Genomic DNA, 12,386 nt, shown 5'->3' on the forward strand with positions numbered 1-12,386 from the left:
CTCTCTCCCCCTACTCTCTTTACTTTCTCTCGTACGTGTGTGTGAGAGACATACACATGAGGGACAGGTGCCAAGCAACATTCCTCTCTCTTCCCCCTCAACTACATGGCTACCTAGAATACTTGCTAAAAACGGTTAAATCTGCTTTGTTTTTTTTTACTTGCCACGATACTGAGTATCGCGATTCTGGTATCATCCCGGTCCTAGTGTACATGGTCAAACAATAGGTGAAAGCATGCTTACCTTCTCACTCAGGCGATTTTTGTGCTTGCTCCACATAAACTCTTTCCGGACGTCAATCAAAAAGGTAGAATGTGAAAGCAGTATTTTCAGGAGAGTGCTGAAAGTGGTTGTCGTCTTCTGTTCTGGCCCCACTGATACGTTATTCAGAACATTTTTAAGGAACATATTGATGTTTTTATTTCTGGATCAAAAAGGGGCTTAGGTGGTGGGCGTGGCAGGGTGTGTGTCAATGAGCGCGGGCAGACGTTGGCACAGCCTTCAAATGTGTATTTTTTCCCCCCAATGTTTGGACTTAAACTCCCCCAAAAAAGAGAAAAACCTAGGCGGCTTGGGCTTAAGCGAACCCAAAAAACACTTGGGCACAATGGCAGAAAAATCCCTGATATTTATGCAAACATATATTTCAATTTAATTCACTTCATCAAAATATCATGATTTATAAAGAAGGCACCATTGTCAAACAGTAGAATTCTCACTCGGTGTACAGATTGTCACGTGACCAAACACTAGATTTTAATAGCGAGCTAAGTGTACAGGTTTTTTTTTGGCTTAAGCTTCCAGGGCAACTCATTCGTTTGACGAGCCACTCTGCAAGACTGAACTGTTTCACTCAGCCAGCTAATTACATGCTTCATTGACACTGTTGCTCATTAACTGGTAGCTTCTGTGTTTGTGTCTTTAGTACCTGAAGGGTGGTGACAACGGGTCTATTTCAAGCGAGGGGACCAACAAGCATACAGTGCTGACCACACCTGACACAGGTAAGGGTATTGCTGGTTGAGTTGTCCCAAGTTTTCTCCCCGTGTGAAAGATAAGAACAAGTTCTCCCTCTATCATTTTTAGTTTGAGGTGTTGGCAATGACCTTTTTTTGTTGTTGCAATAACCAGTTAGACAAAGTGTGTATGTGTTTGTATATGTTTTTATTTTTATTTTATTTAACCAGGTAGGCTAGTTGAGAACAAGTTCTCATTTGCGACCTGGCCAAGATAAAGCATAGCAGTGTGAACAGACAAGAGTTACACATGGAGTAAACAATTAACAAGCCAATAACACAATAGAAAAAAAAAGAGTCTATATACATGTATGGGGGATTGGAAATGATACGGAGAATTACGTAGATTGTGACTTCCATCAATCTGCAATGTTGAAGCTTTTTCCCTGTCAGCTAACCTGTTGGGTGGGTCCTGAGTGAACTTGTTTTGTTAGGGAAAAGGTTGGGTGGGGTTAAATGTTGACATGTGGCTTGAATAAGAAGGATTCAATCTGCTACTGGACTGTAAATATTGGCATTTGTATTTAATATCTAGCCGAGGAAGCACGTTAAGTCACTGTTTGTTGATTGTTCACGTGATGGGAGGTTGGCTGTAATTTGGGTATCTGTTGCCTGTGTGGGGTGCAGGTGTTCCTTGGCCTGTACAGTCAGTCAACAAGGGATCTCCTTGAGAGCTTCACTGTGATGCAGTGCAGGTGAAACAGGTGCTGCCTCTAACCCTGTGATAAACAGGGCTTCTGTGTTTTTGTGTGTGTGTGGAGTTCACCTCAGTGGCTGTGTGTACACTAACAAACTGTTTTAGTTGATGTGAAGGTACTGAGATTGTTGATCTGCTACTTGTTGCGTTTGTCTGTCCAGGTGAGGTGGGTAGTTAAGCTGTGCCTCAGGCTAAGTTTGTGTATGTACACTGCAGTGTTTTTGGGAGGTTCAATTTGTGTATGTACACTGCACAGTGTTTTTGGGAGGCAAGTGGATTAGCAGTCTAATGCCCCGATCTCATTACCAGCCATGCTCAATTAAACCAACGCAAATGACCTTACCCTGACTTATTGGCAAACACAGGTGCAAATGACAGACGGGCACAGACGCATATTGTTTTCTTATAATGTCCCACCGCTCAATCACTCTTTGTTCCTGGTCACTTGCTGAAATAGTACAGTAGAGAAGACAGTTTCAAACGTCACATAGGGCTGTATTGTTTTAGATGGTGTGTACAGCCCAGTGGAGGCTGATGAGGGGACAATGGCTCATAGTAATGGCTGGAATCAAACATCAAACGCATGGAAAAACTGCTGTCAGTGATTCCGCTCCAGCCTTTACCACGAGCCCGTTCTCCCCAATTATGGTGCCACCAACCTCCTGTGGTACAGCGTGCTGATGCTTGAAAGGGAAGCTCTTTACTCCAGACTAGGGTGAGTCACACTGACTGCTGCAGAATCAGACAGGACGATATGACTCGTGGTGTACGAGCACACAGATATTCTGTGTCATTGACCCTAACACTGCGTTCAAACAACTGGGAACTTGGGGGGGGGGGGGGGAATCTGGCTTCTTTCTAGAGCTCCGACCTGAAGATCACTTGTGTCATGATTTGACCTCGTATTTTTCCTGAGTTCCCCGTTTTGAACCTGGCACAATGCACTCTGCTTTAAGTGTCTGCTGACCTGGAGATGATGACATCACGCGGTCGGAGTAATGGTTGGCTGTTGCGGTCGCATTATATTTTTCTTCGTCTTATGGGTTTTATAGATTTAGTTAACTTCCTCAACACTTGTGCGAGGCAGGTTAGGGGTTGAAGGTGGAAGCCTCAAAAGCATGAATGGAAGTGAAAGAACAGTGACTGGAAGATGTGGCAGTGAGCGAGCAAGGGAAAAACTATACCTCATAGAACAAAACAAAATGGGTTCTTGTGGTTTACCATACAGTGTGGTGCTGTAGCCTTGTCCTCACTCATCCCTAATGGAGTATCCATAACATCCTGTTTTTCAGGAAGGGCCTGTGAAGGGAAAGGGGGGGGTCAGACATGTTTTCATTGTTCACCGAAACTCGCAGCTGACTTCCGATAGGCTTCAAGGCTAAAATATCTGACTCTTTACTTGGAGGGTTGAATGCAGTGGTAGCCATGGTCTGAGTTTTAGTGGGGTCCCCCCACCCAACCAAGGAATGTTAGGATTTAAGCTCATTTACTGCACTTCTATACAATTTAAAAACTGTAAAATGCTACTTGGAAAACCGCATAAACCGACATGATCACATTGGTTCCTGTAGCTTCAGTCACCTCAGTCGATCTACAAACGCATAGCCTATTGGATATAAAATTAACCACTAGACATTAACTCACATTAAAGAAGAACTGATTTGGCCTCCTTTTTTTGGCTTGCTCTTCAGGAAATGCTGGTGGCTGTGACAGAAGCCAAATGCGAGTTGGCTTTTTTTTTTTTATGTGGGTTTTTGTCTGTGTCGTTGCCACCAAGACACACCCGTCTGTCAGAACCTTGCCTGCAGCTGTCTTGTCCCCCCCCCCCCCCCCCCCAGTGGTCATACCTTCCTCTGTGGTGTCCCGTATACACCCGGAGTTCTCTGATCCCGGTGCAGAATACACAGGGTTTCTCCCCCCGTTTTAACTGATACCAATAAAATAATTTCAAAAAAGAAAATAGAAGTCAAAGTTGTCTCGTGAAATTGAATGCTGAGTGCCAGGTCTTTCTCTCCATTCAGAGACCTCAGTATCATCATCACGTCATCTTGCAAGTCTCCATGAGCTGGCTCCATACATGTTTCTGTGAACACACACCACAAACACTCAGTCGTTGTTCTGTTACCAATGGCAGTTCGGCAATATCTGAAAAATGAACAGGTACTTCATATCTGACATCCAAACAGGTACTATGTTTGAAGTTTAAACAGGTCCGATAAAACCTTCCCAGTTATGGTCAAAAGACTGAGGCTGACATCTGCCCACTTCGACAGGTGGACTGGAGAAGCTTTAGACGGAGTTCGTCAGTGACACATGGAATGAAAAGGGTGTCGATTACTGGACATTTGTGCCGTATTATTAATAATAGTCTCATTGAGGATGTGTCGAGTTCCGGGTCTCTCCTGAATCTGTGAACACTTAGTCACTGTTCTATTATCAATGCCAGGATAGGTGATATCTGACAAACCTATACTATGTTGAAGTTTGAACAAGTCAGACTTAGCCTGTTTCTCCTCCATCGATGACCGTTGGTGAGCAGGCAAGAGGTAGTGATGATGGGAATAGCAGCATAGATCAGCTCCTGGCCCCTCATCAAATATACTGGTCGGTCACACGCACAGAGAGCGCACTGATTACATTATCAATGGCGGTAATGATTAGCCTGGTGCAACCAATCTGATCGCTGTGTTCAGCTTTCAATTTCACTTCAGAAATCCTCAAATGTGAAGTGAAATAATGACCGCTGGACATATGTATCGAAGAAATAGAAAATAACCAACAAATAATGTCAGTTTACATATTGTTTCACAATTGGTAATCAAATGTATCAAAGTAATGAAGTGGGTTACCTTCTGTATTTGTACAAAGGATGACCCTGTGAAAGCTGTTCCCACTGTACAGGTGATTTGTTTCTGGCTGGATACATGTGGCTGACTGTTCCATTCATAGAAATTGAATATTCCATTTTCACATTTAACACACACTACTTGTTGTAGCTGTAGCCGTCTGTGTAATCATTGCAGTTACTCAGGTCAATATCAGAGGCCTCACGAAGGCATCAACGGAGGAGGTATCACAAGTGTACTTGTCTCATGACACTTATTCTGAAGTCTTGCTGACGAGCTGTGGAAAATGGCAAGTGGATAAATGATTTTTGGAGGTCGCTAAACCATTGCGATCGCATTGCTGGGCATGTTATGCTCCTTCTGGTAGGTTCCGGCATCCGTTCATAACAGGGGATCAGTCTGGCACCCAACTGTGCGGGAATGCCGAGAAATAGGGTCAATGATGGTCATCATCCCTCAATTATAAACACAGCTCGAGCAATAGCGTTATGTCGTTTGGAAGCTAACTCTATCCGTTACAGATGTAGACAGACTGGCTCCAGATTGGATTTGATTCAGTTTGGTGCCTGCGGTTGCACTATGCAACCAGCTGTGACATGTTTTGCTATGGCCCTGGGTTGGTTTGAGTTAGTTGCTGCTAGTTAGTACACTGTTGTAGTCAGACATGAGTTAGCTTGTACCACCATAGCTGCAGCCAATATTTATTTGTACCCAAGACATGAGTCGCACCTCGGAGGCTAATGTGACTTTCGTCTAAATTACACTAAGTTAGTGGCATGTAAATAAGTTGACATTGCCAAACTAGGCAAATTTATGTTTAAAATAAACATTTTTGCTATGTCGTCAATTTACTTTAGATGGCAATATTGCCATTACTGTTTCCTAGCAAAGTTTGTCAAACATGGGTAGCAATGCTTATGTTGGCTAGCTAAAATATGGAGGTCCCATAAATCGTAGTTAGCTGGCTGAAGTTATACTGCATCTAAAGTCAATCTGGCAACATCACAATCATGACTAAAGGTTTTCCTACAAATGATTTGGCGCCTTTGAAACGTTACGGTGTTTCCAAGTCAAAGCCTACCTCAATTACAACTCGGATAACGTCAGCTGTGCTATTGATTATGATGATGATGATTAAAATACACGTAACCAGCGGTATATGGTCTAGCTACCAACGAACTCCGACCACCTATTCTGCATGATAGGGTCCGTTGTTGGGAATGCTGGAAGCATGCATTGGCGTGGTCAATCCGAATTTCAGTCTCAAACGCCCGTGATCCTTTGAACGCGTTGGGGGCGACGAAACAATGGAGCCCCATTTGAATGAAGGGAAGCGACGTGGATGGGAGGGGGCGATTTGTATGTGGATCTTGGCAAAAGGAGGCTTGAGTTGTTGACAATTGTAATCCAAACCAATCTTTTTTTATTCACTCGTGACTCCCTTAGTTAGATCAGACTGACTTGATGACCAAAACTATCCTATTTACACAATTTTGACACTATAATTGGCGTTTCTGACTCATGAATGCCACAGGCCGTTTTATAGGGATTAGTTGTTTTTTAGGGCCAGTTACTCTAACTCGGCACAGCGATTTTAAAAACTGTAATTTACAGGCTCAGTGCAGCCTTTTTTGGGGGGTAAAATTGGTTAACAATTAAGTAGGCTTCTTGCATGTGGTTTGAGAATGATCTGTCAGACCGGATACAGTGAGTTCTAATGAAGACGATTTACTTTTGTAAAGTACTTTTAATTTATAGCGAATGATTACGGTGCATTAAATAATAACCAAATTTAAAAAATGGGCACAACTAGACAAAATAACTGACAAAGAACCCAGCTGACGCAACACGGTAGGACACCAAGGAGCACACAGCTATCAACATAAATCCTTCATAAAGAGAGGTCTTTAGGCCTGTTTTTAAAGGAGCCCAGAGTCTGCGGTGCCTTCGGGTGGTCCGGGAGGGCATTTGAGGCAGGGGGCGGTCGAGCTAAAATACTAATATTTATTTATTTTTTTGGCTTGATAACTACAATTGTTTTGTCTATGCTGTCAGTTCCATTGGAACAAAATGTTTTACACTTTTTGTGTGAAACTTCATCTAATTTTTAAGTAAATACCTCCAGTCAATTTGTGCAATACGTTAGGGGGTAAAACAGATTGCGTTCTTAATTTCACCTGTCACATTATTTTACATTATGAAGTTTACCGTAGTTCCCCAGAACAGTTGAGCCAGTCACGTGTTTAAGTAAATAGCACCACGGGAGAAAGCGGGAGCAGGGGTAAGAACATTTTGGGGCTTCAGTAGTGATCAGGAACGTGCGACTATAGTTTTTTTTCACATAAAATATATTAGTGCAACACATTTTGGCAGAAAATAGCTTTAATGTCATCAATGACAAAAAGAGGTGCAACGCTGTTTGGCTGGCAGCCACACAAGGGAGTTTACAATGACAAAGCAAGGTATTTTTTTTTCAAAACGATGCAAGGCCATTTCTGTTTATCATAGAAAAAATGTAGGCAGCTACATTCCCTAATGTTTATTCTTGCATTTTACTGGAGAAAAGTAGGGGGGGGAGTAGCTACATCAGAGTTGTTTGCTGATAGAATGCCCTTTTAGTACAATCCTAATCCGAGTGGAGTAGTGACACTGAAGCACAAAATGTCTGCTGTCGAGCAGAAATTACAATAAGAAGCATTTTAGATTTTTGTTTGCAAAACGCAGCAAGATATTCATTTTGTGTTTTATCTTTTCCTGCGTGAAAAATGAAGAATTATGCGTTAACAGTGACAAGTTTAACTTGCTAGTTGTCTAAGTAGCTGAATTAACAAGGTGACGGGGCATCATTGTTTTAACTTCCTGGTGTGTTTGAGAAGTCAAACCCATTTTGGATGAGTTATCTATACAGCTGCCACTGCCTTTGATTTCCTTGCGTTCTTTTTCTCCTCTCCGTTCTCGGCCGTCAGCTCCTCCGTCTTCTCTGAGCAGGACAGGCCAGTTGTCCTAATCGACTCGACACAGTGTGTACACATGATGCTCCAGACCCAGTAACGGTTCTTCCTTCAGACGAGCATGGTTCAAAACTTTGTTAATTTGCACAATGTCTTTAGTTCACATTCACTTGTAAATGTCCAAACTCACCAAAAATTGCTTTCCTTATTTTTTTTAACCTATATACAGTACCAGTAAAAAGTTTGGGCATGCCTACTCATTCAAGGGTTTTTCTTTATTTGAGCTTTTTTTCTACATTGTAGAAAAATAGTGAAGACAGCAAAACTATGAAATAACACATGGAATCATGTGGTAACCAAAAAAGTGTTGAAGAATCTCAAATCTACTTAGATTTTTTAAAGTAGTTATCTTTTGCCAAGACAGCTTGGCACACTGTTGGCGTTCTCTTAACTAGCTTCATGAGGAATGCTTTTCCAACAGTCTTGGAGTTCCCATATATGCTGAGCACTTGTTGGCTGCTTTTTCTTCATCACTCTGCAGTCTAACTCAACCCAAGGTCATCTGATACAGCACTCCATCACTCCTCCTTGGTCAAATAGTCCTTATACACAGCCTGGAGGTGTGTTTTGGGTCATTGTCCTGTTGAAAAACAAATGATAGTCCCACAAAGTCCATTGCTTGTGTTTCTTGGCCCAGGCAAGTCTCTTCTTATTGGTGTCCTTTAGTAGTGGTCTCTGCAGCAATTTGACCATGAAGGCCAAATTTACGCAGTCTCCTCTGAACAGTTGATGTCTGTTACTTGAACTGAAAATAAAGGAGATCCGCACACTCTAGGAGCTCAGATGCAAAATTGTAATATCCAACGTTTCCACAGCCAAGCTGTCTTCATTAGACTGTCGAAACATTGGATATTACATTTTTGCATCTGAGCTCCTAGTGTGTGGCTCTCCTTTATTTTCAAGTTTTCTACTTTGCTAGCCTCGCCTAGGTGTGCGTTTCTTTCTTCTAGATTGTTACTTGAACTGAAGCATTTATTTGGACTGCTATCGGAGGTGCAGTTAATTCTAATGAACTTATCCTCTGCAGTAGAGGTAACTGTCTGTCCTTTCCTGTGGCGATCCTCATGAGAGCCAGTTTCTTCATTGCACTTCATGGTTTATGCATCTGCACTTGAAGAAACGTTCAAAGTTCGTGAAGTGTTCCGGATTGACTGACCTTCATGTCCTTTAAGTAATGATGGACTGTCGTTTCTCTTTGCTTATTTGAGCTGTTCTTGCCATAATATGGACTTGTCACAATATAACTGATTGGCTCAAACACATTAAGAAGGAAAGAAATTCCACAAATGAACTTTTAACAAGGAATACCTGTTAATTGAAATGCATTCCAGGTGACTACCTCAGGAAGCTGGTTGAGAGAATGCCAAGAGTGTGCTAAGCTGTTATAAAGGCAAAGGTTGGTGACAGCTTGAAGAATCTCAAATATAAAATATATTTTGATTTGTTTAACACTTTTTTTGGTCAATACATGTGTTATTTCATAGTTGTGATGTCTTCACTATTATTCTACAATGTAGAAAATAGTAAAAATAAAGAAAAAAAAACGAATGAGTAGGTGTGTCCAAACTTATGACTGGTACTGTATGTATAACATTGAGCTGGATTGCCTGTCTTTGCAATTAGTTTTCTTTGTTTGCCCTAGTTAGCATATTTAGCTAGATTGGGCACTGAGGGGGAAGAGGGATGTTCTGTCTTGCAATGGTGATGTCTGATGGTGTGAAGTCTAGATTCCTGGATATTACGAAAGGTGTGCCGCAAGGTCGGTATTGGGACCTGTTCTCTTTTTCATATTAAATGAATAATATTAGACTATTAAAATGTGTAATCATCTGTATGCAGATACGGTTACATATGCCATTACCCCAACTGTAGAGCAGGTATAGTTTGAGCTGCAATCTGACTTTGTGCCTTTTTATTAAAAAGATCTGGTTGGTTTGAAACTTGTAATTAATGTGGGCAAGATTAAATATGATCTCTAATTCTCACAAAAAAAATTCAGATGGACAACATGTAGTCATTGAATGGTTCTCCCATCGATCGGGTTCCCGCCTATAAATACCAGGGCATTTGGATTGACATGGATTTAAAGTTTTTTTTAAATACTGATGAGCTAGTTAAAAAGCTAAGATTTTAAAGTGGGCTTCTATTTTAGAAAGAAATCCTGCCTCTCCCTAAACAGCAGGAAACAAATTGTACAGTCAACTTTACTTCCAGTTTTCAACTGGAATGCAGTAGCCACTAGTCTTAAACCTTTGGATGCCGTCTACCTTGGCACCTTTTGCTTTATCACAGGTGACTGTTTTAATACTCATCACTGCATCCTGTATCAAAAGGTTGGCTGGTCATCATTAAAGTCCCGAGATCACTTCACTGTTGCTTGCAAAGCTCTACAACACCTGCTTCAAATTTACTTAACTTCATTGCTGAAGTATAAATATCTGAGTTACCAAACCTGTTCAGTGTTGGTTAACTCTGAGGTTCCTCAGGTCTCCACCAAATTAGGTAAATCTGATATTACTTTTTAATGCACCTCACTGCTGGAACAATTTACTCAACTCCTTACAATTGGATGTTTTGGTGATGCTCTGGCAATTTTTAAAAAAAGTGAGAACCTAGTAGCTTAGGAATCTAACAATTTATCTTAATTTGTGTTGTATTTTCTTTATATTGATTTGCTGTTTTGTTTCACATTTGTATTTGATTGTTGTATTACTGCAATCAGGGCACCCTTGAGAATGAGACCCTGTTCAAAATTAAAAACCCACTAACTAATTTGTAGTTTTGCAGAACGTGTTGGCGCTAGTAAATGTAACTATGACATAGCCAATGACTGTATAGCACCACTTTTGGATTTCACCATGTCTCATAAACAAATGGTTTAGATCGTTTTGACGGACTCTAAGTGAGCTTCTCTGCTTCAACCATACAAAAGTGGTTGCTGTCCTGTTATACAGGGTAAAGTTGATGATTTCATATCAAAATTACTATATATATATATATATATATATATATGAATGAATGATTGTTTCAAGCAAAACTATTGCTGATGGTGTCAAAATAAAAATCGAATGTAAGCCCCGATCAGCATGTAACCTACCTATAGCCAGACGAGAGTTGTCTCTGGCGGTAGTTAAACTCCAATTTTCGAACATTTGAATGCTGAAGGTGACGCCCAGATGTGCCAGATCGCGCAGTTTGACTCCGCTACTGATATCGCCTGGAGTTGTTCTGCATGCAAAGTGACTTGTAGATCAATGACTGGCAACTTGCCTGAAAGCCCGACATTGCATTGAATTCTACACTGGGTAGGAGTTTCCTCTCACGACCTTTTACAATACAATGTTGAATAAAGATATTTTAATGTACTTTACCAGTTGTCTGTGCAGTTGGTCCTTTTGGTGTTAGGAATGTGAGACAATCTATCCACAGGAAAGGATAATTACAAACTTTTCAAAGCGCTGGTAGTGCGTTCAGATTTCTAGCAGCTGATGCATGTGCACAAGATACAAATGCATGGAGGAGACTCATGTATACTTGCTGAGCTCGTGTTTACATGGTTCTGCACATGCTTCAGCCGATAGAAACCTGAACACCATTACCAGCGCTTTGAAAAGTTTATGTAATTATAATTTCTTGTCTATTGTTGGAGACGCACACATTTCATACCCTCAAGACATGCTAACTGCTCACCGTTACAATAACAGGGAAGGTTACCTGTTGGGGACAGGGTTGTTATATGTGCGTCTAACTTTCTCAGACGTCATTCACGGTTGATTATCCGTAATGGTACATAATTGGTCTAGCCTAGGGCTGTATTGTTATGCATACTGGATGGACCTGTTACCTTGTGCTACTTTCCAAATGTTCTCTCCATGAGTCTGGGAGAGAACGTTTTGGCCTTGGCCAGGGATTTCCAAACTCTGTCACGTACACACACTTAGCGGATGTTTATTGCGGGTGTAGCGACAGTGCAGTAGTATCTAACAATACACAAATCTAAAAGAATGGAATTAAGTAATATATAAATATTTGGACAAGCAATGTCGGCGTGGCATTGACTAAATAGAATACAGTGTGTATGTTGATCCTTTTGGCCTTCCTTGGATATCAGGTGCTGTAGGTGTCCAGGGGGGCAGGCAGTGTGCCCCCGGTGATGCGTTGGGTAGACCGTACCACCCTCTGGAGAGCCTTGCAGTTGCAGGCAGTGCAGTTGCCGAACCAGGCGGTGATCTAGCCCTACAGGATGCTCTGAATTGTGCATTTGTAAAAGTTTGAGTGTTTTTAGGTAACAAGCCAAATTTCTTCAGCCTCCTGAGGTTGAAGAGACGCTGTTGCGCCTTCACTGCGCTGTCTGTGTGAACCATTTCCAGTTGATGCTTTCCACCTTCTCCAATGCGTTCCCATCCATGTGGATTGGGGGCATGCTCTCTGAGAGAGAGCGAGTGAGACACACCCTTCACCACCTCCCTGTAAGCTGTCTTGTCATTGTTGTTAATCAGGCCTACTACTGTTGTTTGCAAACTTGATTGAGTTGGAGGCGTGCGTGGCTATGCAGTCATGGGAGTACAGGAGTGGGCTGAGCACGCACCCTTGTGGGGTCCCTGTGGTGAGGATCTGTGAAGTGGAGGTGTTTCTTACCTTCACCACCTGGGGGCAGCCCGTCAGGAAGTCCAGGACCCTGTTGCACAAGGCGAGGTTCATACCCAGGCCCCCGACCTTGGAAGGCACTATGGTGTTGAATGCTGAGCTATAGTCAATGACCAGCATTCTGACGTAGGTATTCCTATTGACCAGTTGGATAGGGCAGTGCAATGGC

General features: G+C 42.0%; 1 protein-coding gene across 26 annotated transcripts in view; it reads left to right on the top strand.

Moving 5' to 3' along the window:
- LOC110505049 (catenin delta-1) overlaps nt 1-12,386 on the top strand; it is a 30,205-nt gene that overhangs the window by 2,936 nt on the left and 14,883 nt on the right. For 14 of the 26 annotated variants that reach the window (XM_036970426.2, XM_036970418.2, XM_036970427.2 and 11 more), the window contains exon 2: nt 926-1,004. The exons of 2 other annotated variants lie outside the window; for them this stretch is intronic. The gene's annotated coding sequence lies outside the window, so the exon portion shown is untranslated. Of the gene's footprint in view, nt 1-904; nt 1,005-12,386 lie in introns of all 26 variants that reach the window. 10 more of the 26 variants (XM_036970420.2, XM_090219690.1, XM_090219685.1 and 7 more) reach the window with 1 other exon arrangement.

This window comes from Oncorhynchus mykiss, chromosome 25 (assembly GCF_057628025.1).
Source record: "Oncorhynchus mykiss isolate SJ-2025 chromosome 25, ASM5762802v1, whole genome shotgun sequence".
NCBI lineage: Eukaryota > Metazoa > Chordata > Actinopteri > Salmoniformes > Salmonidae > Oncorhynchus > Oncorhynchus mykiss.